This window comes from Canis aureus, chromosome 28 (genome assembly GCF_053574225.1).
Source record: "Canis aureus isolate CA01 chromosome 28, VMU_Caureus_v.1.0, whole genome shotgun sequence".
Classification (NCBI taxonomy): Eukaryota; Metazoa; Chordata; class Mammalia; order Carnivora; family Canidae; genus Canis; species Canis aureus.
Genome location: NC_135638.1, coordinates 6756167 through 6772712, shown reverse-complemented (window position 1 = coordinate 6772712; position 16546 = coordinate 6756167). Strand labels below are relative to the sequence as shown.

At 33.7% G+C, this 16546-nt stretch overlaps 2 long non-coding RNA genes across 5 annotated transcripts in view; both read right to left on the bottom strand.

Moving 5' to 3' along the window:
* LOC144300357 (uncharacterized) overlaps window positions 1–16546 on the bottom strand; it is a 216601-nt gene that overhangs the window by 37404 nt on the left and 162651 nt on the right. The gene's annotated exons all lie outside the window — the stretch shown is intronic.
* The window catches only part of LOC144300358 (uncharacterized), a 31556-nt gene continuing 21892 nt past the window's right edge, over window positions 6883–16546 (bottom strand). Inside the window, exon 2 of the long non-coding RNA XR_013366932.1 lies at window positions 6883–7125. This is a non-coding gene — a long non-coding RNA (uncharacterized LOC144300358). The remainder of the gene's footprint in view (window positions 7126–16546) is intronic.

The following is a 16546-nucleotide window of genomic DNA, read 5'->3' as shown; positions in this document are numbered from 1 at the left end:
TATATTATCCTCATAGGAATAATAATGAAACTTTCAATAATAATAGAATCCAGAAGGCAGTTGAATGATACTTACAAGTGAAAATGACTAAAAATGCCTTCCAACCTAGAACTCTAGATCCAGTACAAATATACTTCATAATGAAAATGAAATAAAGATATGTGAAGAAAAAAACTATGAAAATATTTCTCTAGTAAAACCATATCCATAGAAATATACTTAATGATGAAATCTTACAAATTTTCTCTCTGAGGTCAAGAATATACAAAAACGCCTGGTCTGTCCATCTCCAATAAAAGATTAGAAATGAAAATACATTGATATTATTTGCCCATCATACAATTATATACAAAAAAAATCTAAAAGAGCATATAAAATTATTAAAATTAATAAGCAACAGTGCCAAGATTTCTAGATACAAGGTCAATAGTATCAATTATATTTCCTTATACCAGCAACAAATAGTTAGAAAATGAATTTTTATAAAGAACCATTTCCAACAACATTAAAATTATCAAGTATCTATAAATAGGGACGCCTGGTAGCTCAGCAGTTGAGCGTCTGCCTTTGGCTCAGGGCATGATCCCAGTTCCGGGATCGAGTCCCACATCGGGCTCCCTGTGAGGAGTCTGCTTCTCCCTCTGTCTGGGTCTCTGCCTCTGTGTGTGTGTGTGTGTCTCATGAATAAATAAATAAAATCTTTAAAAAATTATCTAGAAATAGGTCTAACAAAATTTGCAGAAGACTTCTATGTAGAAAACTATAAAATGATAATGGGATATTTAGGGATTCTTTAGTTTTAAAGAAAGTTTATATAAATCAAAGAAGATACTATGTGAATTTTAAAACTCATAAAGATGTCAAATATCCCCAAATGTGTCTTTTATGGAATTCCAATCAGAATCTGTGTGTGTGTGTGTGTGTGTGGGTGGGTGGGTGTGTATAAAATGAGAACTATCACGACGATCTTAGAAAAGAAGAACAAGAAGAGATTTGTCTTACCAAATATCAAACATTATTATAAAATTATAATAAGATAATGTGATATGAGCATAAGAACAGATCAATGGAATAGAATAAACAGCATATAAATTGACACACCTATAGCAGACATTTGATTTATAATAAAAGTGATACTACAAAGCAGTGGAAGAAAGAGTGTTTCACTGTATGATGCTAAGACAATGGACTATCAGTACTCAAAGTAAATGAAACTTTACATCTATCTCACACTGATTATGAAATTTTTTAAAAAATCAATTCCTGTTGGGTTGTAGGTTTATATATGAAAGAAAGAACAAAATTTATAGAAGATAATATAGGAGAATATCTTCATAATTTTGGGTGAGAAAACTATTCCTAAACAGGATATAAAAGCCTTAACCAGAAAGGAAAGGATGAATAATTAGAACTACATTAGGGAACACTACTAAAAAAGTAAAAAGACAAACCACTAAGAAAATTATTTCAATACATGTGTAACCTATAAAGGTTTGTATCTAGAATATATGAAGAATCCTACACATTAATAAGAAAAAAAAACAATTTAAAAATTGGCCAAGACTCAGTCAGACTCTTCATAAAAGAAGATATTCAAATGGTCAGTAAGCATATGATAATACTTTAACATTATTAGTCACAGGGAACAACAAATTAAACCATAGAGAGATAATGCTACATACCCACTAGAATGGCTAAAATTGAAAAATTGAAATACAAAGTGTGGATGAAGATGTGAAACATTGGAAAAACTTCCACCATTGATGGGAGTGTAGATTTGTACAAACACTTTAAAAACAGTCCAGAATTTTCTTCTACTAAGGGTCAATATACACATATCCTATAACTCTACGATTCTGCTCCTAAGTATACACCCAACAAAAATGACAACACATAAGCACCAAGAAATATGCATGAGAATATTTATAGCATTGTCTTTGATAGTCAAAAAGCTGAAAACAATTTAAATGTCCATCAATGTTAGGATGGATACGTTACGCTATACACACACACAAAAAAACTATTTACAGCAACGCAAACAAACTACAACAACACATAAAACATGGATGAATCTCCCAATTCATTGGAAGATTCAAAAAAGTTCTATAACTTTTTTGAGCTAAAGATGCCAGACACAAACTCTACTTACTGTATTAATTCACTTACATAAGATTTTTAAGGCAAAGCTAATGCATGCATGAGAAGATTAAAAGAACTGCTTGGAAGCAATTGTTATTAAAGTTAGGATAGCATCCATTTTGGGGGGAAGCGAGGAAATAGTGATCACATGGGAATAATAGGTGCTTCTGAAAAAAAATAGGTGCTTCTGTCTTGGCATTGTTCTTTCTTTACTTAGGCAATAGTTAAGTAACGTTTTGTGATAAAACATTGATCCATATTTTTTTTATTTTTCCCTTTTTTATGTCTATATTTCACCATAAAGAAAGCTTTATAAAAATATGAAGAGAAGAGAAAAGGTACTTACCAATTTCACAGTGGTAATTCCCTCTTTGAAGGGGAGAGAGTTGCACAAGTAAGGTTGTAGAAAGGGGATTAAAGTATTCCTGTAACATTTTATTTCTTAAAAGGCATCTGAAGAAATAATGTCAAAATGTGAGCAGGTCAAATCTCTTAAATCTAGTGGACATGGTTCTCTGCCCATTGCTGTAGGTTTGAAATACTGGAAAATAATTGTCTTTTTTTAAAGAATTTTACTACTTAACACTCCATTTTGTAAAATGTGAAAGGGCAATTCTAAACGTGTCTCCCGATAGATCAGTTCAAGGCATAGTGAGTTTGAAATAAATTACCACTCATTGATTAACTGGTTTGTGATTTATTGTAATTGTATTCCTATCGAGAAGACAAAATATTCTGAATTAGCTCTGTGTCTACCCAACACTACTTGCTTTACTTCTCCTCTCAAATAGGATCTAGCCAAGCTGGCCTTGGAATTTTGTTGTATACGCTGCCCACGTTGTTTCTCCTTAGGGTTTTGCAGGGCTGGTGATTCTTTAATTAATCAAGTTTTAGTTTAAAGCCTCTCTTTACAGCAACTTTCTTTTTGAGTGTGGTATCCACCATTCTCTGCTTATATAGCCAATCACTATCGTATCTTCTTTTTACTTCCTTTGGACATTAGTCATTATCTGAAATTATATTTCAATTATTTTTCAACTGTGTCTTCTCTTCATTAATACACAAAGTCTAAGAGGTGGAATATCTCTCTGTAACGTTCACCATCATAAGTGGCATGTAGAGTAATGCCTAACACATAGATGTTAAATAAATAACATTCTTGGATAAAAGATTTCATTAAGGCAACCAGATTTTTGCTATACATTTCATTTTATTCTCTATTTATCTACAGTTGATCCTTGAAAAGCATGGAGGTTAGGAGTGCCAACCTTCCACAGAGTCAAAAATCCACACCCAACTTTTGACTCTCCCAAAACTTAACTACTATGTTGACCAGAAGCCTTATGGATAACTTAATCAATGAACACGTATTTTGTATGTTAGATGTAATATATACTGTAATCTTATAATAAAGTAAGCTAGGGAAAAGAAAATGTTATTAAGAAAATCTTAAGAAAGAGAAAATACACGTAGACTACTGTACTATATTTTTACAAACCCATGTTTAAGTGGGCCCGTGCATTTCAAACCTGTGTTTTTTGGACTCTCAAAAATGTTATGTTAGATGTAATATATACTGCAATCTTACAACAGATTAAGCTAGGGAAAAGAAAATGTTATTAAGAAAATCTTAAGAAAGAGAAAATACACACAGACTACTGTACTATATTTTTAAAAATCCATGTTTAAGTGGGCCCATGCATTTCAAATCTGTGTTTTTTGAGAGTCAACTCTATTTATCTGTCTTTCCATCCATCCATCCATCCATCCATCCATCCATCCATCCATCTACACACTCATACATGCACATAATTGAGTAATAAAAGATGGACTTGGGAAACTTGGGAAATTTATTGGGATAAATGAAATTTACTAACACAATTAAGGCTGCAAACTATCTGTTGCTATTCTATATTAACTACAAGCTAAAATTATTTTGATCCACATGTCAGATAAAGTTTAAGAGAAACTTTTAAATGTTTTTTGGACTCACAGGAGAAGCAGTTAAAAATAGTGCCACTTGGTATCTAGGTAATACCTTCCTTGTACTCAACCAGGTAATGCCATCTATTAAAACCAGATTACAAAGCATTGCAGAGGAATATAGAACTTTAAATCATCAAAGAAGGAAAACACATTTCCTATTGGAGTATAGTACTTATGAGTCACAAAAATTTGAATTATTAACATTTGTGAAAATTTTGATAGAAAAATTCTATTTTAAAAACATCCAAGCTAGATTGACCACATAGAAAAAAATCTGTTTTCTAATAATTGTAAATTCTGAATGCTAAAATTATAGAATTTAGAATAATTCAATAAATTTTTCATTAATTTCTTAGAATATTGTAGGAAAATTACTGCAGTGATAAAGAGTTAATTCGTAAGAATCAGAAAGTTTCTAGGAAGGAAATGTCGTTTCACATCTGGGATATTACAAAGACCATATTTCATCCCTATGATGACACAGAAAATTACTGTTTTAGAAAAAGGAAGCTACCCAGGCCATTACAGCATTTAACTGATAACATTTTTAAATTAATTGTAGGTTGATGGGGTAAGTTAAATTCAAAACAGCAACCAGCAATAAGCAGGAAATATTTGTCTCTCTCTTAAATCACATAATAACCTTTAAATACAGTGAAGAAATAACTAAATGAAAAAACTATAAAATCATAAATGTAAAATTCATATAAAATTAATATATAAAAATATAAAAACACTATAGAAGGCATCTCAGGATGGTGCCATAAAATACCAAAAAAAAAAAAAAAAAAAAAAAAGATGTTTTAAAAGGAGAAAAAAATTATAGGAAGACATGTAACTGAGATAGTAAACCTGCAAGGATATCTTAAAAAAAATAAACATTTTATAAAATTAGTCTCATGAAAAATTATCTTTTTAAAATTTTGTTGATCATTTTTAAAGAAGCCCCTTCTAGAGGCAGATACATGCTTTCCTCCCCCTGCCCCCTTTTTCTATTCCCTACTTCTCCACTGCCATCACCTTAATCCAAGCATTCATGACCTCTTTCTTGGACTTCATCAATAACTTTAAACTTGTCTCCATATCTCCGACTCTTCAATAAATTCCTCTCACTGCATTCAGAGTAATCATTTTTAAAACAGTTCTACCTATATTACGTTGGTACTTAAACCCCTTTGGTGTCTTTCTGTTGCTGTGGAGATATGAAGAGGAACTGGGTTTAGAGATACTTCTGAAGTACAATAAATAGGATTTGACATATGGAATGGGGAAGAGAGAGGAGTCTAAGATGTTTCCCAAATTAGCTTGAGATACTGGGGGAATAATATCATTTAAAAGATCAAGTTTATAGGGCAAAGAAGAAAAGGGTATGGGTTTAATATTAGACTTACTGAGCTTGGAGAACCTATAGGAAATTCAGGTGGGGATCAATATTTGTGGGAAAGGTGGGAATTAAAGACAGATTGAGTTGTGGAAGCCATAGACATGAATCCAACACTCAGGAAATCTTTGTACAGTAAGAAATAAGAACCAAGAACAAAATTGTGAAGAATGCTAACATTTAAGGGGGAAAAGTGTCAGAGTATGAAAAGTAAGTAAAGAAGACAGAAAATAAGGGGGGAAGGGAAACAGGAAAGTTATTTGAGCACTGGAATAAGGAAATCCTGTATGTTGCATTTTAGTATATACTGAGCTCAGTTTTAAATTATGTCTTTTGAAAAAATAAAATATTGCAGAAAAATGCTTAGTAATTTGGTGTGACCATTTCTTAACTGATTGAACTGATTAAACTTTGTGTTTTTAGACCTCAAGTGAAGAGGGTTGAGCTAATGTTGCTTCTCATTTTATTATATAATATCATTGATCCACGTAAGGCCCGGTCTTTTTATTTATTTTATTACTTTTTATCCTCCATTCTAGTAGATAACCATTCTTGTGCATAATGTATATCTTTCTTTTCTTTGTGTTCTTATAAAATGTGCTTTGATTAATGAGGAAATATTTTTAATCAAATAAGTGTTAGTGCATGATATTTTTGGTTCTGATTTTTCCTTTTCACAAGCATAATTTTATACCCATTCATTGCTATGTGTATTTCTAAGTCATTACTTCTAATTGTTGCATGAAATCCCATGATGTATAACCACCACATTTTAATTTAGACAGTCAGTTTGCTTCCAAATATTAATAATAATAACAGCAATGTTTCAGGAACATTTCCATTTACATATGTCTCCTTATGAACTTATGAAATAATTTCTCTCAGTTATATATTCATGAGCAGAGCTGATGGTCAAAATTCATGCACATACTTAATTTGGGTTATTATTGCCGTCTTGGTCTCTGAATGGCTGTCCCAGTTCATGCTCCCTCCAGCAGGAATAAGGGTTCTTGTATCCTCATATATTGACCAAGAGTTGGCACATCTGTCTTTGCGAATTACTGCCAGGCTAATAGGTGAAAAGTGATATTTCAATTTGCATTTCTGACCATTAATGATTTGGGGCATCTCTTTAGGTATTAATTTTTTTAAGTTTCCTTTTCTGCAAATTGCCCGTTCATGTTTTGTATCCATCTTCTTTTCTATTATTTTTTTTTCTTATTGATTTGAGGGATTTGGACATTCTGGATATTAGGACCTTATCAGTTTTAGACTGTGCATATATCATCTTTCATTACATTATCCATCTGATACATCTGTCCATGATGTCTGCATTAGTTTCCCAGAGCTGTTATAACAAAGCACCACAAACTTGATGACTTAAAACAACAGAAGTTTATTCTTTCACAGATTTAAGGTTAAAAGACTGAAAGCAACAAGGTGTTGGCTCCCTCTGAAAGCTCTAAGGGAATATTCTTTGCTTCTTCCAGCTTTTGGTGGCACTTGTTCCTTGGCTTGTGGCAGCATAACTCCAATCTCTGCTTTGATCTTCACGTGGCATTCTTCCCTCTGTGTCTCTGTGCACCTGTCTGTTCACATGGTGTCGTGATCCAGTCAGGCTGTAATCAACAACAGACAGTTATTTCTCACCGTTCTGGAAGCTGGAAGTCCAAGATGTGGGTGCCAGCATGGTCAGGAGAGTACTCCTTCCAGGTATCAAACTTCTCATTGTATCCTCCCATGGTAGAAATGGTCAACTGGCTTTCTAGAGCTTCTTTTATAAGAGCATTAATGCCATTAATGAGGGCTCTCTCAGAACCTGAGCACTTCCCAAAGGCCTCACCTCCTAATCCCATCACATTGGGTTTTAGGATTTCAATATATCAATTTTTCAGGGACAAATACATTCATATCATAGCATATTCAGACATGGCCCAGGAATACAAACACTCAGACCACAGCATATGGCACCAGTTATTGGCTTTGGAGCCCATCATAATCCAGTATGACCTTCTCTTAAAAAAATCACATCTGCCAGGACTATATTTCCAAATAAAGTCACATTCTGTGGTTCTGCGTAGACATGAATTTTAGAGGGGCACTATTCAACAATATCCTCCTTTAAATAAATTTTTAAAAATTAAAATTTTATTTTTAAGTAATCTCTACATGCAATAGGGACTCAAACTTATAAACCCATTATCACGAGTTGCATGTTTTACCAACTGAGCTAGCCAGGTACCCCAAATAAATGAAATTTTTATCTAATGCTCAGCATAGTGATTATAGTTATTATGTACTTGAAAGTTGCTAAGAGAGTAGTAGATCTTAAATGTTCTCACCACAAAAAAGAATTAGGAATTATGTGAGGGGATGCTACTGTGATAATCATTTCATGGTAAACAAGTATATCAAATAAACAGGCTATAAACCTTATACTTACACAATGTTACATGTCAATTTTTTCTAAATAAATTTTGGAGAAAAGAAAACATATTGGTGTTGAAAGATATATAAATAGATAAAAATATTTTATAAAGTTGCATCATTCTACTGAGAGGAAAATATTCATTAGCTAAGACTATTAAAGCAAGATTTATATATAATATATATAACTACTGATTGACTTCCCAGCATTTAGCTGGGATTTGTGTAGCTCAAGATCAGCTGACTATACTGCTAGCTTGGCCCCAATTAAGTTTATTCCCATGGTCATAGTAACTGATTCAGGTCTGGACACATGACTTAACTGGGGACAGAGAGAGATTTGCTGAGGATTTCTGGGAAGGAAAATTCTTTACTTTTCTAAAAGAATTACCAGAAGAGATTTTCTCTTCTAGTTGCAAGTGACCAAGGGGACTTAAAGTCCATGAAGCTGCTTCCTACCATGATGGAAACCAGCCTGAGGACAAAACTAATCACAAAGTTAGGGAAATCCTTAGAAACTGCAGATAGATTGAAATTAAGCCCTAAGCCTTGGGCTTTCAGTTACATGATGTAAGTTTCTCCAGGTAAATAAGCAGGTTCAGAGTTCCACTACTCTCCAGCTATATGGCATTAAGCAAGTTCCTTAATTTCTCTAAGCTTCCCCTTCCTCAACTATAATGGGACATCCATAGTATTGAACTCTTAGAATATTGTGAGAATTAAATAGGACAATTGATGTAAGGCACCTGGTCCAGAATTAATCATTTTATAAGTGTGAAGTAATTGTGAAATACTATATTATTATCATCCTGATTTCTATTTGTATCACTAACATTATTATTATCAGACTAAGCAGCAAACCTAGGATGAACTCTCAAATCTTCTATCTTTTGGTTTGTGTTTCTTTTTAAACCAAGTAAAACCAAATTAGCTGTTGATCCTATAGCCACTGCATTAAAGTCTCTAATATACTTGATAACTTTATAGTTATTTATTTATTTTACAGAGAATCCTATGTATACAATGCACTAGGTTAAGCACCATAGATACAGCTTTGAACACAGTCATTCTTAATTGTCAAAGAGAGTGAGAAAACTGGACTAAGCCACCATCTACTGCTGATAAGTCAGTTATCCATGAACAAGGCATTTGACTATATAATCAAGTGAATCAGGATTTCCATGTTCAGAAACTATTGTAAAAAAGCATTCAGTTTGGGGGTGCCTGGGTGGCTCAGTCAGTTAAGCATCTGCCTTAGGCTCAAGTCATGATCTCGGGGTCCTAGGATTGAGTCCCATGTTGGGCTCCCTTCTCGGTGGGGAGTCTGTTTCTCCCTCTTCTTTTTCCTCTGCCCCTCCCCACACTCGTTCTCTCTCTCTCTCTCAAATAAATAAATAAGATTTTTTTTAAAAAAGCAATCAGTTTGGAAACTACAAGAAAAAGAATAAAAAACAGAGAAGAGCAATTATAGAAACTCTAGCCACCCAAAGCTATTGTGCCCTGAGAAGATAATAAAAGATACCTAACAGAGATGGAAAGTATGGGGTAGAGTCCAAAGAAAAATGTCCTTTCCATCTGAATTAATTTTAATTCTCTTTAAATAACAGGTCTCTTAATGATTGTTTTTAAGGCACTGTTGCAAGAGGCCTTCATAACCTTAACTTACTAATATTGCGCAACATAAAACAAAACATTACATTTAAAAATGGAAATCCAAAAAATATAAGCACAACTTTTTCTTACCAACCTTGGTGAATGGGATATACTCTAGTAGAATGCTAAAACAGGTTGATTATTTTCATGATTTAAAAGTAAAGACCAGGACAGCCCCAGTGGCCCAGTGTGTTAGCACCGTCTTCAGCCCATGGTGTGATTCTAGAGATCCCGGATCGAGTCCCACATCAGGCTCCCTGCATGGAGTCTGCTTCTTCCTCTGCCTGTGTCTCTGCCTCTCTCTCTCTGTTTCTGTCATGAATAAATAAATAAAATCTTAAAAAAAAAAAGTAAAGATCATTGTTTACTTCAGGTGCATGTATTTTCCTGTGTAAGCAGTGGAAGTACTTTATCACAGAGAATAAACATATCAGAAGTATAATGCTGGGGGCGGGGAAGGAGGCTCCTCAAAAACACTTGGGGGAAAAAGTAAGCTGAAATAGATTTTTTTTTCTTTATCAGAAAATAGCAAGGAATAAAATAAGCAAGCAAACGAAGGAAGAAAAAAGGGAAAATAAAACACAACTACATACCCCAAGGAGCAGGAGACAGAAAATCTATGTAGCCAATAAATAACCCCCTTGTCAGAGAATCTATACACCATCCAAAGAGGCCGATTTGGGAAGTGCCGGCAAAGATAGGGAAGGCTCAATCACAGCAGTTATTGAAAAGAAAAAGGCAAAAAGAAACCAATAAAAGAGACAGGAAGTATGCATCTGACTCCTCTGTAAAAATGATTACAAATTGAATCTACTGGTTTCCATGGTTCCAGGGAGTTTTTTTTTTATTTTCTGGTCTTGAGATGAAGTGAAAGAAGGAAAGGCCTTTCCCTTTCTACCTAGAATTCTAATTCCCCTAAAACAGGAATTTTTTTTTAATGTACCTTTAAATCCTATTTAAGAGCCAAGTATCCCAAAAGATATTTGCTAATTGACTTTGTGGCAGAGCTCAGACCCAGTGGAAAGAGGATCCAGTCAAGGAAAACCTTTTCCTCTCGTCTAACTATCCAATGCTTCAGAGTCTGAGAGCCAGATAATCAGTACATCAAGTGCTTGTCCAGGGCCTATTGGGTTACATTAAAATCCTGGTTGGCGTAAAATACATGTCACATAGGGCCTAGGCCCTGAAAACTTGATACCAAAGTAGAATGAACCAGACAGTACTGTAGGTTCAAATTATCTAACGGTTCAGTTTAAGAGCTAAATTATGCAAAACAAATAATTGATGGCTATGAATGCATATGGTAAATTAAGTGCATTGTACATAGAAAATAAGTGCATCCTAAGAGAGGAAGGCAGAAGTTATTGGATATGACTTGGGTTCAAAAGATAATTACACTGAGATGTTTAAGAAGATGTTTAAGATAAAGCTTCTGGATGTTGTTTTTAATACTAGAAAATTATTTTTTTTAAGATTTTATTTATTTTTTCATGAGAGACACAGAGAGAGAGAGAGAGAGAGACACAGGCAGAGGGAGAAGCAGGCTCCATGCAGAGAGCCCAACGTGGGACTCGGTCCCGGGTCTTCAGGATCATGCCCTGGGCGGAAGGTGGTGCTAAACCGCTGAGCCCCCAGGGATGCCCAATACTAGGAAATTAAATAATGGTCCAAGAATAAGTTTTTATTAAGTAAATTCCATTCATATTTCTTATAGAATATTAACTGTATTTTTAGAAATTATGATCTACATATATGTATTTTAAATCAGTAGGAGATATTATTCATAATTATTTAATTATCTCTAAAATCTAATCTCTTTAAAATTAAAAAAATTTAATCTCCTTAAAATTTCCCCTATTCTTAAAATATTCTAATTTATTTGAAAACTTTATTATCTAAAGTGTAATATTTATTCAATCCTAGATAAAAATGCAATTTATATTAAAATATTTTTGTTATTATACTAGAAACTCATATTCATAAAAGAATGTGAAGAAAAGGCAGATAATGAAAAGAAATTTTAATCACCCATAATCCAGCATTCAGAGACAGAATTATTAATACTTTGAAATATATACTCAAGTCTCTGTTTTATACAATACACATTTTTTAATAAAGGAATCTTATTATGTATCTGCCTTTTGCCTGTTTTCTTTAACAATTTATCTTGAGTATCAAAAGATATATATTTAAGACCAGGAAATTTTTAGATTTTTATCTTAGAACTTATCTATACAAAGTTTACTTTCAAATTTGATGCATTACTTACTGGATTTTTTTAAGTGGTTCTATTTTTCTTCTTCACTTTATTCCAAAATACTTGAATATGAGGAACCAAATAATTTTTAACAGTTATGATATCAAAAGCTATCTGAGAATCCTCTTACAATGGAACCGGGTATGGTGCAGAATTTGTACCAAGCACAAGTACCAAATAGAGGACAGCCCTAGATGACAGAGGTCACTATACACGAGTTCATATTCTGGCTCTGCCACTGAGCATCTATGCCTCTTGGCCAAGCCGCTCAGCACTTCAAGATGTATAGCTGAGACAATTAATGTTAAATGACCTCTGAAACTACTATGGTGCTACTTAGAATGCAGGTATAAGATATTCCAGAAATGGGAATTCTGATGTTTAAATATACAGAGATGGTACTGGCATCCTCAAATTTCAGTGGCCTTGGTTTGAAGACAGCTTCTATTGTACAGGTTTCTGAAGGTTTGAGTCTATAATGAAATCCATGCACAAAATAGCAAACAAAATTTTGGCCAATGTCCTATTCTTTCAGTTAAAAACAAAACAAAACAAAACAAAAACAAACAAACACAAAAAAAACCCAAACCCTTTGGAGAATCCATTTTGGCCACTAAAATAAAACCAATCAAAAGCTAACTATATCTATTTCCTTATTTCCATATAAATAACTTTTCTTCCTAAATGTATCTGTCACATTTTAAATAGAAGTCATTTTACAAATATAAGCAAACACCAAAATACCCATATTTTTAGCTTTTAATGGAAAGTATTAATACAAATTACTCAAAAATGACATGTGAATAATCATCAAAAAGTGAACACAAAGAAACAAAGATTCACTCCACTACCTCGAATCTGATTAAACACAGTTTTGCTACTTTTAAAATATGTTACAGTATATCAGTAGATGCTAAATATATATATATATATTTTAGTATGCATCAATTGTAAATTGATGATCTCAGATAACTGACCATCAGTACTATCCAATAAAACATTCAGTAACAATGGATATGTTCAATATCCATGATATCCAATATGGTAGCCCCTACTGCCTTGTAACTAGTGTAAATGAGGAACTAATTTTTTTTTAAAAATTTACTGAATTATAATTAATTTAAATTTAAATAGCCATGTTTGGCTAATAGCTACCATATTGGACAGTGAGATATAGAACATACCTGGGATCGAAAGTTTAATGGCCCACCCTACCCACCTACCTATACTACCCAAAATAAAATATGATAGAATACAAACTTTACAGGTCTACTGAGATTACATTTCTTAATTGCAAAATCCAAAATCAGTTCACCAAGCTTTGATTTGTGTTCATATTTTTGTGCTCCTGTTTTGCCAGATCCCTAAATAAAGGCACTGATGCCTTACACCTGATGATTTACTTAGACCTAAGTACACGTACAAAGACCAGCTCCAAGACAAGGATGCCCAAAATGTAATTGTATCCCTAACAAAATAACCTATGGATAACTAGTGCCAATCACAAAATAACGTGGTGATGGAGGATTTTTAAAAGTTCTTAGAGCCCAAGCTTGGCACAAAATGCTACCCATTTTCAAAAAAAAAAAAAAAAAAAGCTACCCATTTTCAAGATTTCAAGAAGTCTTGGACAGAAAGGGCATCAAAGGTGAACTAGACACCAGCCCTCAACCTCACGTTATTTCTATCTACCTAAGACCCAGGGATTCTTAATTTGAGCTAGAGAGAGTGAATGGAGTCCCAATAATGATCATGATTTAATCTCCTGCTAAGACAAGGAATGAGAGAGAAGCTTAAGAGAAAAATACATTTGGTTTAGGGAAGTAAATGAATGTATTTCTTAAATCTAGAAGTTGGAGGATCCTACTTTCTGAACTGACATTGAGGCTTGCTCTATCTCCTATAAGAATGTCATCACATTAGTCTCAGAGAAAGTCTTCCAAGGTAGATATTAATCAGTGCATTTGAGACAACAGAACTACAGACAAGTAGTATGGTTCGTATGCTTGTTGGGAATAAATGTTTCTATGTGTAACAAATGTTGATCTGAGATTACTTTCATGTGATGATCACATAGTGTGAAATTTCAGAGTGGAAATGCATATACTACTATGGCATATAAATACTAGATACTAGGATAATCGCCAAAATGAGCCTGCCATTCACTGAATGAAGAAATTGGCTTCAGTGGCCTGCAATTACCTATAATTTTAATTTTTGTTAGTATATTGCACTTATCTTTATTTTAAACAGAAACAAGATGACCATTTTTTGTACAAGAAAACACATAGACATCAGTAGTGTCATAGTAGACACTTGCCATCCTATCTTCCTAGATGTTTATTTTGTGAGTGCAAAAGAAAACCCTAAAGCTATTTAAGCACACATCAATGGCCATCATTACAGAAAATATAGGAAAGTGAGCAATCAAAGTCCACTAGAGTGGAAGGGAGACTGGTCACCCCACTGAGGTATTATTGACTAGTCTTAAATATTTTAAGAGAAAGGATAGAAAGAGTATGCTTTCATGTTTCATACCCAACTGCTTGTCAGATACAGTAAAAGAGAACAAGAAGAAGAGAAGATAATCACGCTAAAAATTCCAAAGATAAGTAGTTGGGGAAATGATAATTCTTTTTGATCCCTCATCAGCTGACTCATTGCCTAGGGGGTTTTTGTAATGTTGATCTCCTGAGAGACAGCCACCCACTGAGAATATATAAATTAGTAATGAGCAGAGAATCAGCAGATGGAAAGAAATCACAGAGAAGGAAGTAAGGATCTTCACTTTGCACAAATTACAAAAATAAGGGAAGATTTTTTCCCAAGAGAAAGCAAAAGTTGTATTGCCTTGGTTAATCAGAATTTACACTATAGGAGTGGATATTGTTATACTAACAAAAAATGAAACTAGAACAGTGAATGTCATGCCTCATGATTACAAGTATTGGTCACACTTAAGGCATCCCAGAGGTCTGGTTAAATAAGGGAAAGCCTCTTGGCCTTGCTGTGTTTGCAGCCTAGTAATAGTCTCTCTATAGTCAAACATCCACCTAAATGGCTAAGAAATAAAAACCATTCTAGAAGCAAAAGACATATTTAAGTGGTTGGCCATGATTGAATGAGTTTATCAAGAGATACAAAACTCCATCAGAATTACTAAAAGCACTCAAAGGACCTGGCTAATTAATACATTAGGGAATCCAAAATGCTATCATAATCACTGAACAACCTATAATTGGTAGAAGCATGTTCATAGATAACTGGCTTCACTTTAGCCATTCACCAACTAGGGTAGACTTTAGCCATTAGCAATAAACTAACTAAAGGAGAGTTGTGGAGAATTATAAGAGAACGAAAGGTCCCAAAGGATAAAGTTGGTGGGCAGTAAAATGAAGCATTTTTAGGATATAGTCAAGAAACCAACTCTAAACTCCAAAATTAACCCACGAGGGGAAAACAAGTGGGGAGCAAGATTTTGAAATATAGTTCACCATAGCAAAATAAATGAAGATGAAGATGGCTTGAAATACCCCTACTTGAGAATGCCACTGCCTCTTGAACACAGGGTTGATAAAGTATTCTAAAATACAGATCCCAGATAAAATCTCTTGAAATATATGCATGCAGGAAATTGAGTAATTACTATATCAAATGAGATTAAAATCTAAAGCATGTTCATATCAAATAGATAACTTAAAAACTTTTAAACTACTAATTCCATTTCCAGTCATGACAGAACAATTGGTATTGGTTTTACTCTGCTACCTTAAACAATTATAAATATATGAACCAATCATTTAAAATAATTAAGCAACAACTATCTCAGGTCCATGATCCTTGGGAGAAAGAGCACACGACATGAGTTCCAAACTACAGCACAGAAAAATAGCCTGAACAAAAAAAACAAAAAACAAAAAACAAAAAACAAAAAAAACCCTGTGTTCTTGCTGGGTAGGATAAATAGAGATAAGAATTAAGGGCTGCTGAGGCAACAGAAAATTTTCAGGATAAGATACTAGAGAACAGTATGCTGCACAGAGAGGTATCTCCAGACATCTGCAGAAATGTCCATTTATGTCTCTGGACCAATACTAACCTGCATACATTCAAGGCAAGACTACATGAGGCATGGTGGAGAATGGCCACTAGGGACTGTGAGGTGAATGAAGGACTCCACAATCACATAATGTCGAAAGACACTGAATGTCTAGAGACATTGAATGATCTAGAATAAGTGGCTTCACTGAACTCCACGTACATTCAGTTGAGACCCCAGAAAGAGACAGTAAAAGTAGGTATTGTTTTGGTTCTAGATTAAGGACAACTCTAGGTCTACCCAATAGCTTCAACAAGATAAAATTTATCAGACAGGAAATTGCTGCAAAAAAAAAAAAAATTCAATACTCTGATAAAGATAGAAAAAAAGTACATTCTCAGCAATGAAGTATTCACAATTTCCAAGAAAAGAAAATTACTAGGCATTCAAAGAAACAGGGAGATGTGACACATAATCAAAAGAAAATGTATATAGAAAAACAACTAAAGATGATGTAAATACAGAAATTAACAAACACTACAGCATTAGAAATGTACTAAAGGATTTAAAGGAAAATACAGACATTATAAATAAGTGGATAGGGACGCCTAGGGGGCTCAGTGGTTGAGTGTCTGCCTTCTGCTCAGGATGTGATCCCAGAGTC